Below are 13,809 nucleotides of genomic sequence, written 5' to 3'. Positions count from 1 at the left end.
CGACATTGTCAGCCTTATAATGCGTAGCTGTGTACACACCATGAACAGTATTATGATCAACAATCTCAATACCGTCCAGAGTTGGGCATCGGCAGCGAGTTTGGAGTTAAATCCGAAAAAATACGGATCTGCTTGTTTTCACTAGGCAATACAAAATACCTCAAGAAAATCTTGGACAGAAAACTGCTGTGCCCAATGTGGAAGAAAGAGTATGAAAGTCCAGCAGTGCTTTATATGCATGTAGGCAGATGTTCGGCACAACGTGAGGGATTTCTCTCTCTCTCTCTTGCCCTGGTGCTACACTGCGATTGTATGACGAATTCTGCTCTTCGGTGCAGTAAGGTAGTGGACAGGCTAACGCAAATCTACCTATTGGAATCCAATAGAAAGGGTTCAACGCCTTGCTGCGCTGTGCATAGCGGGATCTTTAAGAACCACTCCAACGGCAGCTCTTGAACTAGTGCTAGACCTGCTACCTATAGACCTCTTCGCTAAAAACTGTGCGGCAAAATCGGCGAAACATTTAATGGTTGCAGGAGAATTTACATATAGAACCTATGGGTATCGCTCTGTGGGTAATGGAGTTTGGAAAGCACCAACTCGTGATTCCACATTTGAATTTTAAAAGAAAGTTCAGAGTAAACATAGAAAGATATGGTTGGCGTGAAGGTATGTTAGCTGCAGGCAACACATTAAACATTAATACAGAAAGCTCGAAAATGGAGGACGGAGTTGATGCGGGGATATACTGTCTAGAGTAAGGCATAAGGCAGCCTTTAAGCTGCGCGACCACTGCAGTATATTTCAAGCATCAGCATCATACGTGCGGAATTAGCCGAGTCAGAAAAGGCAAGAGAGTTTGACATATACGGCGGAATGGTTCGTTTAGTTCGAAATTTGATTTACAGGATTTTAACCGTAAAGATCTAAACTGCCTCGAAAAGCGAACCGGGATATTCAATTTAATTTCAGACAGGAGAAAAGAACTGCAAACTGTTCCATTCAAGATTTTCACTAAGAATATTACGCCAAGCATTTCCCTACGACTAGAAAGTGTAGGTAGACTTATAAGTTTTAAACGACTAGTGTATGGAGGTAGACAATATCGATTAGAAGTGTCTTGGAAAGCATGGCAGAAGAGGTATCGTTAGTGATGCGAAAGAGTCTCTTCAAATTCGCGTCAAGCGCAGATTTACTACTCATGGACTTCGTAACGGCACTCCATCTGGTATCATAAAGAACCAAAACTGGGCTATGCGTGACTAATTAACCTACTAGACTAACCTAAATTTATCAATAATACACATGTGTGGAAAATGATCAATTCATACCAAGTCTTTTAATCTTATTGTTTTTATAAATGCATTAATAAGAAAATTTTGTTATTTGAAATTTATAACAAACATTAATTTATAACAAGTAAGGAAGGGCTAAGTTCGGATGTAACCGAACATTTTATACTCTCGCAGAGTCAAATGGTATACTCGTTTTAGATTTCTTTGTGGATCTTGCCGCCTTGTTCTATGTTGACCGATATTTTCGGTAAAAAGTCAGCTATAGGCACTGGAGTCCACATATTCATTACCTAGGGGCTTGAACAGTTTTGACTCGATTTAGACAATTTTTGGTCACAAGGTGGCATATTTCAAACATATTATTCACGCAAAGTTTTACCCTGATACAATCATTTTTGCTTGATATGCATAGTGGAAAGTGACAGAATCAGATGGAATTGAAAATGATGTTATATGAGAAATAGGCGTGATTGTAGTCCGATTTCGCTCATTTTCGTACTATGACATAGAAACATTAAAAGAACATTACGCACCGAATTTGGTTGAAATCGGTTAAGCAGATCTCAAGATATGGGTTTTCACCTAAAAGTGGGCTGTGCCATGCCCACTGTCTAATTTTGAACGCGGCTCCTATAAAGTCATTTCATATCATCCCAGAGATAAAATTTAATGTCTCTGGCGTGTTAAGTGCTTCATTTATCGCGCTTTTAGTAGTTTTTAACAGTACCGTTATATGTGGAGCGGGCGGGGTTGTCATTCGATTTCACCCATTTTCATACCGTCGATAGAGATGCTAATTCCAGGAGAAGCATTTGTTCCCAGTGAATTTTGTTACTATAGCTTCGGTGGTATAGGAGATATGCATATTAAACTTATTAGGGGGCGGAACCACTCCCACTTAAAAAACAATTTTAACTGCAGATACCCCTCCTTATTGTGATCCTGTATACCAAATAAGAGTCTTGTATCTTGTTGTGGAGCTTAGTTATGGCAATTTATTTGTTTTTGATTAATGGCGTTTTGTGGGCGTGGCAGTGGTCCGATTACGCCCATCTGTAATACCAACCGTCTCACGGTACCAAGAAACATGTCTACCAAGTTTCATAAAGATATCTCAATTTTTACTCAAGTTAGAGCTTGCACGGACGGACGGACGGACAGACAGTCACCCGGATTTCAACTCGTATCTTCATCCAGATCATTTATATATATATAACCCAATATCTAACTCGATTAGTTTTAGGTGATACAAACAACCGTTAGGTGAACAAAACTATTCTACTCTGTAGCAACAGGTTGCGAGAGTATAAAAACGGTTAACCTGAGTGAACATCTTCTGTCGGAATCGAATGAAGTAATCACATAAACTGAAAGTTGAAATGAGCAAGTGGGAAATATCGAAACATTTTAACGGTTGTGTTCTTCTAATAAAAAAACAAGGGTTATGTATTTCACTGAGCATTATTAAAGAACAATGCTAACCTTTAATTATATCTCAGTTTTACTTATATCAAAATGAACAACCGTTACTAGTAGCAGTGTTTTTGTAAATACAATGCAAACAAATGTGTGTTCACAAACACTTTTAAATTCTGTACGCCTAGAAAACAAATGCAAATGTCACTGGTTAAAGAATGCACGTGGATCGCTTTCATGAGAAAATCTTCACACACATTTGCTACATATGATAAGACATACAAACATATATTTAACAATTAGAATTCAATCAAAAGATTCTTCAAAGCATGACCATATGTCCAAACTAATGTCCTCTTTTTCGCATTCTATAAATAATCATAAAAATAAAATAACCTGAAGAGCGCGGTTGCAGACGCGTCAACTAAACAATCGACCTCATCAGCGAGAATGCGTAAAGAACCACCTTTAAGCAACCGTTCTAAGCATACAATAACCAATTCCAAAAAGTAAAACAACAATTTAAAATCTGGATCAGAAATTGAAATGAATGACAAACTGCGAGATTTACCGGCGATGATGAGGCACTTATTAAAAACATCTTTAAGGATATTTCTCTGATTGACCCTTTTTCAGCGGCGCGTCCCTATGAACATAAAAACGTGAAACTCGCCAGCAGCTGTGAGATCACAATTTCACTTACATGCATACCATCCTTATAGGTATTGATATGCGTGCTTGTTTGCTAGCTTGATGCGCATGCGTAACTCCACAACAAACGAAAAAAGTTTTTTTTCTTTTAACGCTTTCCCTTTAGATGCTGTCAAAAACAATCAAAGATAGCCACATCAAAATCACGCATATTAACACTGAAGTGGCTGAAGGTAGACAAACCCGCACACATCTCTTATCTTCCTTCTTCATACGAATGCAGTATACATATGACATATATGACCGTTCGCATAAAATGACACTTTTTCCATTACATAGACATATACCAATCAGTACACATATTGAATATCTCAAAATTTATAAAATGTAAAAATGGTGTTATACCTACGAGGCCGGTTCGCTGACAACTAGCCTCACCCGCTGATACCGCCACCGCAAGAGAAATCTACTATCAGATTCTTGTAGACGATAACTGTCAAAATTTCCAACAAATAGGATTCGTAGCTTTGTTTTGACTGCGGTGGAAGAGGTGGCGTCCACGAGTTTAAAAAATTAGAAAATTTCAGTCGGTGATTCGATTTTTGATTTTTGTTTGATCCACATCGCCCGTTGTTGTTAAATTGGTCGCATAACCCTCGAACTACTGTCCCGTGTAATTGAACTTCTTCCCACTGCTTATATTTATATATTATTTTAAATGTGTCAAACGTCTAAGCAGTAATTTCCTTTAATTTACTTGGGCAATCACTTTGTGGTCAATTGTTGGGCAATGCAGACTTATAGCATCTTGCTTTTTTACTTGATGAGTGCCCGACGCAATCTCGGGCAACTCTTAAATGTAGATTATCAGACATTCGGCTTACAGTAGCCCATATGGTGACCTTTAATTGTCTCATGCGGCCTGCAAACCAGTTCGTCAGTTAATTCTTTAGAATCCTTGAACGCTTCCTTTTCCCTTGTCATACCTGCAAGAGATCACTCCCCATTATTTCATGAACTTGCTTGTCATGTGCCTTATCAGCCGAGAAAAAAACATATTGGGCTGAGTGCACCGGTGCTGTATTTGACTAAATTCAATGAATTGTAATTTTTGCTTTAACCCCTTTATTTCATTTTTGCCGTCTTCACCTTTTCTTTGCGCGCTCAATAAAAGTGACCCTTGTTTTCTGTCGTTTGTTGAAAACGACTAGATGATCCGTCTAACCTAACCTGTTCCAGTTTCCGCAGCAATCCTTTTTCTATAATTTTTTGATGAACTATAGTAGGTACAAATGGCTCTCCTCGCTCTACATTTCCTTCTGGTTATACAGTTTCGAAAGTGTATGTAATAACTAGTGGTTTTCAAATGTCATTTAAAAAATAGTGTCTTCGTTAAAAGTAAATTTTTTCGAATGTAGTAATAAACAATGTTAGGGTGTGTTAAATGCGTGACTACCAATCGGTAGGTTCTCCCATAAAGATTTCTCCCTATAAATCTGAAAGTTGACATTAGCTTAATGTAATTCTGTAAAAATTAGAAGACTCGTCAGGAAGAGAACAAGCAAATGCGATTTAGAATACGCTTCTAGACTGGAACTAAGAAGATAAGGATCTTAAAAATTATTTGTTCTGATTCTACAGTATGAAACACAGTTGACAAAATCGAAAATGGAAAATTAGACCTCCAGTTACAATACACCAGGTGGATGGCGATTTATGCACAGAAAATGACGAGCAAGGATTAAGCAGCACTTTTTGATATTTGGTTGTTCATCGTGATATTTTACTTTAAGCCATGGCTCCAATGTATTTCGGCTGAAAAATGACCTTAGTAGAATTTGTGCTTTTTGACATCATGAAGGCCTCGAAAGCTACTTTATAGAAATGAAGCTACCGTATTAAGCTTATGGTTTATAATACAAAATTTTGGCAACACCTGAAAATATGTCTCGGCTTTGATATTAAAAAAATTGTGAAAGTGAAAATGTTCGGTTATACCCCAACTTGGCTTCTCTTCACTTGTTTAACCGTACAAAGATAATCTTATTTTTTAGCACATTTAAGATAATCATGCGTCTGATAGACTTATGAAAAATCGATAGTGTCCATTTATATTATCCGATTTTTATCAGAACAGCATTAAATAGTATAATTTTCTTTAATTTTTGCAAGGAAAAACTTTATATAGTGTAAGTAAAAATAAATTTTTTTTTATAAACAAAACAATGCGTTGATTAGCGCCCCAAATAATACTTGCTTTTTGCAAGTATAAATTTGGTTACCAGTGCCCAGTGTGTAGGGCCACACTGTCCATCTTGGTAAGATTCGAGGCCGACCTAAAACCTCTTCCGTTTTCGGGTACGGAACCCAGTTGCTTGTGCAACTTCTTTTTACGAACTGAAATTCAGTTCTTCCATCATTTAGGTTTAAATCACAGCCACCACGATACTCCCCAAAGGGCCGAACCCAATGAGCAGATTGAACCGAAGTCCAAGGTTATTTTGCTCCCCGTGGTACCAGAGTTGAGTCTCCGGTAAGACTGTGTAGCCGAAGCTACTGCCATTTGAGCCCCGCCTTACTCAATGACTGGTGACATTTGTCGCTTGAACTTCAAATGTCTTTTTATTTGGAATCTCATTTAAAGTCTATAATATCAGTTCAAGCTGAGTATTATAGCACTATTTCTGACATCATTTACTATGCTGATGTTTCTGGGCAAAATAAAATAACAGTCATAGTTCATTTGGCTTTTAGTCGCCTTTTACGACAGGGATGCCTTACCGCGGGTAAATTCTTACCTCTACCCGCAGATGGAATTTTAGATGGACAGTAGGTACAATATTTTTTTTTCAAGCTTTGGTTAATTTTACTAGAATTCGCTGAAACACTCGAAAGTTTATCATTTGTATTCTCGCCTTGTTTAATTTCGCTAGAGTTCGGTGAAACACTCGGAAGTATATTATTTATATGCTTGAAACTTCTCCTTCATCAATTTCGTCCAAAAGGGACTCAACTTTTCGATCCACTAAAGGCTTTTGTTTTGACATTGTGAAGTTAAAAATTGTCTCAACAATTATCCGAAATTAATCACCTACAGGACTGGATGCTCATTTTCCACTAAATCACTCTGCTGAAGAAGTATCACTGGGGGAGCTGCAGGAGGGCTGTACAGCCTTCTTGGACCTTCTGGATGATCGTCACCTTACTTGGGCGCTGAAATCCTTCAAGCCCTTTAAGTCCCCGGGGCCCGATGGCATTATTCCTGCGCAATTGCAGCGCACGATCAAGATGTCATTGAGCTGGCTGGCCCCTATCTACGCGAACTGCGTCAGATTAGGCCATGTCCCAAAGGTCTGGAGACAGGTCAAGGTTGCTTTCATTCCGAAGGCCGGCAAAAGCTCTCACGTCTGTGCGAAAGATTTCAGACCCATCAGCCTATCCTCGTTTTTGTTGAAAACACTGGAGAGGCTTATGGATCTGTACATTAGGAGCAGAATACCGAGGGGTAAACTGTTACGGGCGCAGCATGCATATATCAAAGGCAAGTCAGTCGACACTGCTTTGCATGATGTAGTGTCATGGCTGGAGATAGCTCTCAAGCACAAGGAATTTGCTGTGGGCACCTTCCTCGACATCGAGGGGGCCTTCAACAATGTGCGACCAGAGGCAGTGGTTAAAGTTTGAGGTGGAATCTAACCTCAAGCACCTTATTTTAAGTCTTCTTTGCGACAGAACTGTCGCAGCGGAGTGGGATTACTCTCCCCACTGCTCTGGATAATGGTGGTTAACGACCTACTTATAGAACTCGAGACGCAAGGCTGCCGGGTGGCAGCATACGCTGACGATGTGGTTCTTATGGTTAAGGGAAAGTTCCTGAATACCGTTTACGAGCTCACCGAAGGGTACCTGAACGTGGTATCTAGGTGGGCGAATAGAAGCGGCCTAGCCGTCAACCCAAGTAAAACCGAATTGGTTTTATTTACCAGGAGGTATAAGATACCAAATGTGCCTCTCCCTTCCTTCGGGGGTTCACTTCTTCAGCCTGCTGAGAAAGTGAAATACCTAGGGCTCATCCTCGATAGCAAACTTTCCTGGAGGCCAAATATAGAGGAGAGAGTTAAGAAGGCTTCGGTCGCCTTATACTGCTGCAAAGGGGCTATTGGGAAAAGGTGCGGACTCTCACCTAAGGTGGTGTTCTGGCTCTACGAAACCGTAGTTAAGCCAATAATGTTTTATGGTGTGTTCGTCTGGTTGAGGGCGCTCGAGAGGACCACACTGGCTAAAAAGCTTGAAAGGGTCCAAAAAGCGGCGCTCATCGGAATCTCCGGTGTACTGCGGACCACACCAACACTAGCTCTTAATGCTATTTTAAACATAGCACCTGTGGACATTGCCGGTAGGTGCATTGCCGCGAAGTGTGCTCTAAGGCTCAGGGAAGCTGGGCTTTTGAAGAGGTCCGAACAAGGGCACTCCGAAATTCTTTCCTCCTTCAGCGGCATCCCGGAAAATATAGATCACTGCGTCACTGTAGCCACTCGAGGCGGTTCCTTCTCCGCTCATATCCCAACGAGGGACATGTGGGTGGGAAGAAGCCGTTGGAGAAGAGGCGCGGTGAGCTTTTTCACGGATGGATCGAGGCTAGGAGGGAAGGTTGGAGGGGGGGTTTTCTGTAAGAAGCTCTCCGTCAGTCTTAGCTTCAGGCTACCGGATCACTGTAGTGTTTTTCAGGCGGAAGTGGCTGCTATTAAGGCGGCGGTAGAAGTACTGTTGCGTAGTGCAGCCTCGTTTGTAGAAGTGAGCATTCACTCTGATAGTAGGGCAGCAATACTAGCTTTGAGCGCGCGTACCGTGCAATCAAAGCTAGTCAAGGAGTGTCTGTCCTCTTTAGAGGTAGCGTCTGGCTATTTCAACATCAGGCTCGTTTGGGTGCCTGGTCACAGCGGAATCGCTGGAAACTGCAAAGCCGATGAGCTAGCCAGGGGGGGCACCTTTGCCCCGCTCACATCGGAATGGGATCGGGTTGGATCTCCGTTAGCGTCCTGCGCTCTAACTTTGGATCAATGGACCTCGCGTGCACTCAGCAGACGTTGGTCGACGACTAGGTCCTGTGCGACCGCGAGATCCTTCTGGCCAAGAGTGGATCGCAGGAGGTCGGGGGAACTTCTCGCCCTGAGCAAAGTGCATCTAGCCGCTATTGTAGGAGTTCTCACTGGACACTGTCCAATGGGCACTCATGCGGTATGGCTTGGTGTACTACCCGATGCCAGTTGCCAAAGTTGTATGGAGGAGGGCGAGGTGGAATCATCCCAGCACTTTCTCCTCCAATGTCCGGCATTCGCTAGGCTGCGATTGAAATATCTCGGCAATCACACGTTTGGCGGTCCTGAATACCTATCCGTAATGGATATTGGCCGTCTTAAAAAGTTTGTAGTCAGCACAAGACGTCTTGTCGACTTGTAAGGGTCTTTTGATCCGGACTATAGGAGTCGTAGGTATCACAACGGACTGGCGTCTTAAGCTGTCCAAGTGGGATCCCTTCTGGGATCGACCTCCTAACCTAACCTAACCTAACCTAACCTACAGGGGATAAAATAAAAATAATAATTAACGTTTGAAAATTACGTTGATGATAATGGTACGTCTCTTAGACGTACTGCTTTTAAATATATCCACCCTTAATGCACTTACTCAAACTCCACAACCCACATATCAAAGCACTGTTTGACCACTGAGTGACTGAGAAAATCAATCGAGCAAGTTCTCAGTCTGTTGTTAAGTGAGAGAGCTAAAATTTAAGTGCTGAACACATAGGCGACGACAAGCGATAAGCAGAATCTGTCTAAAATTAAAATACACATGTTCTTATGAGCACAGTTATTTACAGAGCAGTGGGGCTTCACGGCAGCAGACTTGCAGTTGTCGCTGTCGCTAAATTAAAATCAGTTCTAATTTTGCTGATGACAATGGGCAGCTGTAATGTTGCCACTAATATGTGAAATATATATAATATATAATAAAATTATTCAAAGCTCTAGCAAATGTTATGTTATTTTACTAACGGAAGCATAAAATTGCACTGATATATCATTTGCAATAACAATTGATAATTTAAAACAATGTATCGACTTATTGACTTATTTTTTTGGACAAAAATTTCACTTTGAACAAAACATTTAAATTTCATTAAAGTAAAAGGTTTTAGTACGGCAACAACGAAATTGTGTACATCAGCTGTTTGATATGTCGCTGCCATCTTCAAAATGTTCAAGAAGCTTCCAGACGACATTTTCCGACTCGAAAATTTAGCTGTCGTCTTTGTGGTTAGAGTTTATGTGTTATGCGTTATGTGACGCGTACATCTCTGAGACGATCTCTGGTGAATGTTTAGACTGTTTTCACACTAAAATTCATTATATATAAGAATATATAATTATAACATAGGATAGGATCACGCTACGTTGTAACCAACCCTAATAACCGAAGTGGTCAAACCTTTGGAAAAGATATAACCACATAAACATTGCTTTGTCATAGGGCATTACCACCTTTGGTCCAACGCTGCATTACATAGGATCACCCACCACACTGATTTGTTTAGTCCAATATCAACTCTACTCACACTAGACTATCAATTATTGTGCTATTATTGAACTACGGTTTTGACTAGTAACTGAATACCGCGTTGCCTTCCTTGTCTTGGTCCAAAAAAACAATTGTTTTTGTTGTCATTGATTTAACTTTTACTGTTATAATATTTTTAATATAAATTATTTAAATTAATTAATTGAAATAGATCTTCAAAATAAACAGTTATTTTAAGGCATAAATCAAAGGACTCTTAGATAACATTCCGGATTGTTGTCATTTAACTCCGCCTCAAGTTTCGAAATGTTATCATCTGGTGTAAAGGGAAATTTTGAAATATTGTATATAACTGCAGCAAGTATTCTTGTTTGGAGACAGATTCTCCAATAACACAGTAATTTCTAATAAAACACCAACAACTACATCCGAAAATAATTGCATTATTGCTGCATTTGGTACAGCCATATTTAATATTATTATCTGAACTAACAAAATAAATTTGAAAATCAGTAATTAACTTATCTACAAATGATTAGGGGATTCTCGCAGTCTTCCGCTGAAGTTTGCAAACTTTTCCACTTCTGACATCTTGGTTAATTTTTCAACTAGAAGCCTATGAAAATATAGTAAAAACATAAAATTTTACAAATTATATCTTTTTTAAATAATCAATTTTGATTTGCTGTACTCTACTCCGCATTGGCAGTTTTATTTGGTGACATTATTACCATGAAAACAAGTAAAGAAGGACTAAGTTCGGGTGTACTCAAAAATTGTATACCCTTGCAACTTGCAAAGATCAAAGAGAACAAATACTTTCAGGTGTTGGCAAAACTTTAGACACTATATTTTTTAGACGTTTTTGATTTAACACGGTTTGAAAATTATTTTTTTTTTAAATTTATTACTCGATTTTATTCCATTTAGCACGATTCAAAATTTTCTGAGCTCAAATTTAATTTGTCAAATTTAATTTTTGCGAAATACGTTCATATCACAAAGTAAGAGGAATTCCCTTTTTGTGGGAAAAAGCCAGTTTGTGGGTATCTTTAGCAATTGTAAATAGCGCAAATTTAGGGGAATTCCCTTTGTTGGCAAACGCAGTTGGTGGGATGGTAAAACTACTATAAATTTAATTCAAGAGGGCTTCAACATGCAAATAAATTAGAATATTATTTCCACGAACGATCTCAATATCGAAAAGGTGCACAATTCCAACGTGAGCTGAAATCTTGTATGGCTCGTTACAAAGAATTACCCAAAAAAGTAGCAATAATTGGCATACAACGGCTCATAACAGAGTTCACTGTTAAGAATGTAGATGCATAACGAGCAAGAGAGAGTTCAATTCAAAATTATTTTAGCGATGTTAGCGATTTTAGACGCATTCGAAGCAAGCGATTGCGAGTAACTGATGATGATAGCAAGATAATTTATGTCCCTGTATATGTATATGAATATCATTTTATTTTAGTTGTTAACAACATAGATGATTTACATAATCGTTTTTAGTTAATAAATTGTTAAATAGTTTTAGTTAGTAATTTACATTGTTCTTAAGCTTAAAGTAAATATCTTTATTTTCTTTAATAACTATGATTGTGTGAATACACATTATATACATATGTGGTTTAATTAAATAAATATTAATACTTGTTTTTAAAAAATCCTTGTTTTTCAGTAATTTTAATAGATTATAAAGATAAAGAACCAATAACCAATTTCGCATTTCGTTCAGTGCCTATTTTATTTATTTTACACGTTTTTTTTTTAATCAATTAAAAAATTATCATCAAAGAATTTTCCCCGAATTTCTATAACATATCTCAAAGATTTACAGATATTATCGATGAAAAGTTCGCAATAGGAACTGTGCCCCACATATTCGGTATCCGGGGGCTTGAATAGTTTTAGCCCGATTTGGACAATGTTTGTTCATAAGGTGGCACACCTCAAAGGTACTATTTGTGCAACGTTTTATCCGTATACATTGATGGATTCTTGATTTGTATACTGGAAAGTGAAAAAATCACTTTCATTGTAATATAGGACTGTCAGGATAATATTACCTACCGAACTTGATTAAAATTGAGATATGGGATTTCCCCTAAATGTGGGCGGTGCAACGCCCATCATTAAAATTTAACATTGGGTCCTATTAAATCCTCTAATACCATCTCATGTGTAAAATTTTATGTCTCTGGCGCATTTATTTATAGATTTATAATAGAGTGGCCGGGGTTATAATACGAATTCACTAATTTTCACAGGGTGAGTAGGGATGCCAAGAAGATATGCTCTTTGCGAATTTGGTTATTATAGCTTGAATGGGTTAGGTGATATGTATTGTAAATTTAGTAGGGGCGAGGTCATGGCCACTTTTTAAATATTTTCAAGCCACAATTTCCTCGCCTCTGTAACCCTCTAAATTACACTTTTGTATCTTAATTTGGAGCATAGTTAAGGCACTTTATAGATTTTCGTTTAATGGCGTTTTATGGACGCGGCAATGATCTGTTTCCGCGTATCAGCAATACTAACCTTTCTCGGGCGCCAAGGAATATACATAAGTACCATCTCAATTTTTATTCAAGTTTTCGCTTGCATGATCAGGCGAACAGACATTCACTCGGACTTGAACTCGTGATCCATATCACTTATTTATACATATATAACTATATCTATTTCGATTAGTTTTAGGTGATACAAACAACCGTTAGGTGAACAAAACTATTTCTCTCTGTAGCAATATGCTGCAAGAACATAAAAATCACAATGCGCAGCAGACGCTAAAGCGGCGTCGTTTTTACGAATTTGTAATAATACCTCATTTGCAACTGAAAATAGCTTTTTTTGCATAAGAGAAGCGTTTCAAGCGGCTTTTTGACCTTTGAATTTTTAATGCTCACTAATCATTTAATAAATATTAAAATTATACTATTTTTCATAACAATATACATACACTTAACCAAATCCACATAATAAAAATGTGTGTAATTTTTGTAATTATCTTTTTTACACTATAGCAATTTATATACATTATATACATTAAATAGAGATTACTACATTTATCTACTAGAAACTTAAGTTTTTATTATGATGTGTTTGTGTTTAAAAGCAAAAGTGTCCTAAGTATGCAAAATATTACAATATTTGAGTGCATACATACATACATGTATAATATATAACTTGAAGGCAATTCATAGTATTGAAATTTTTTTATTGTAAAATGAATTCAACCCTCAGTTATGATTTGAACGAATTATGATGGAAATGTCTATTGCTGTTCTTAAGGTGCCTGCAGAGTGGACGCTGAAAGCCGAGCCTGCCGCAAAGCTGATTTCGATCAGTGGTGATCGATTTTAGGTACCGCAGAGTGGATGCGAGATTCAGCGCTGAATTCCACGCGTACTTTGCTATTATACATACACATGTACATGTTTGCTTTGTAACCTGGTAATTTTATTTGTGCTTATACAAGTGAATATAGAAGACATGGACCCCTCAGATGACGAATATTTTGCTTCCAGCTCTTTGCTAAATATTTTTTAAAGAAAAAAAAGATTTGAAAGCATCCCATAAATACAAATCGGGATGAATTTGGTGAATTTACCATTTGTATAAAGATTTATGACGTTAGACGTACATTCTTGACAATGTTGAATTTTATCCATAGATTTTCAAGTATTTTTTTATTATTCTATAATATTATGATAATTTTTATTTTTTTGATTCCCCAGGGCGAGAAAAAAATTCATCTATTAATATGTTAATATCCATATTTTCAAAATTACATTAAAATCAATCAATCAAAAATCAACTGAATATAATACGCAATTTAAACTGTTTTCTCGCATTGATC

This window comes from Bactrocera oleae, chromosome 6 (genome assembly GCF_042242935.1).
Source record: "Bactrocera oleae isolate idBacOlea1 chromosome 6, idBacOlea1, whole genome shotgun sequence".
Lineage (NCBI taxonomy): Eukaryota > Metazoa > Arthropoda > Insecta > Diptera > Tephritidae > Bactrocera > Bactrocera oleae.
This window is presented reverse-complemented; position numbering follows the sequence as displayed.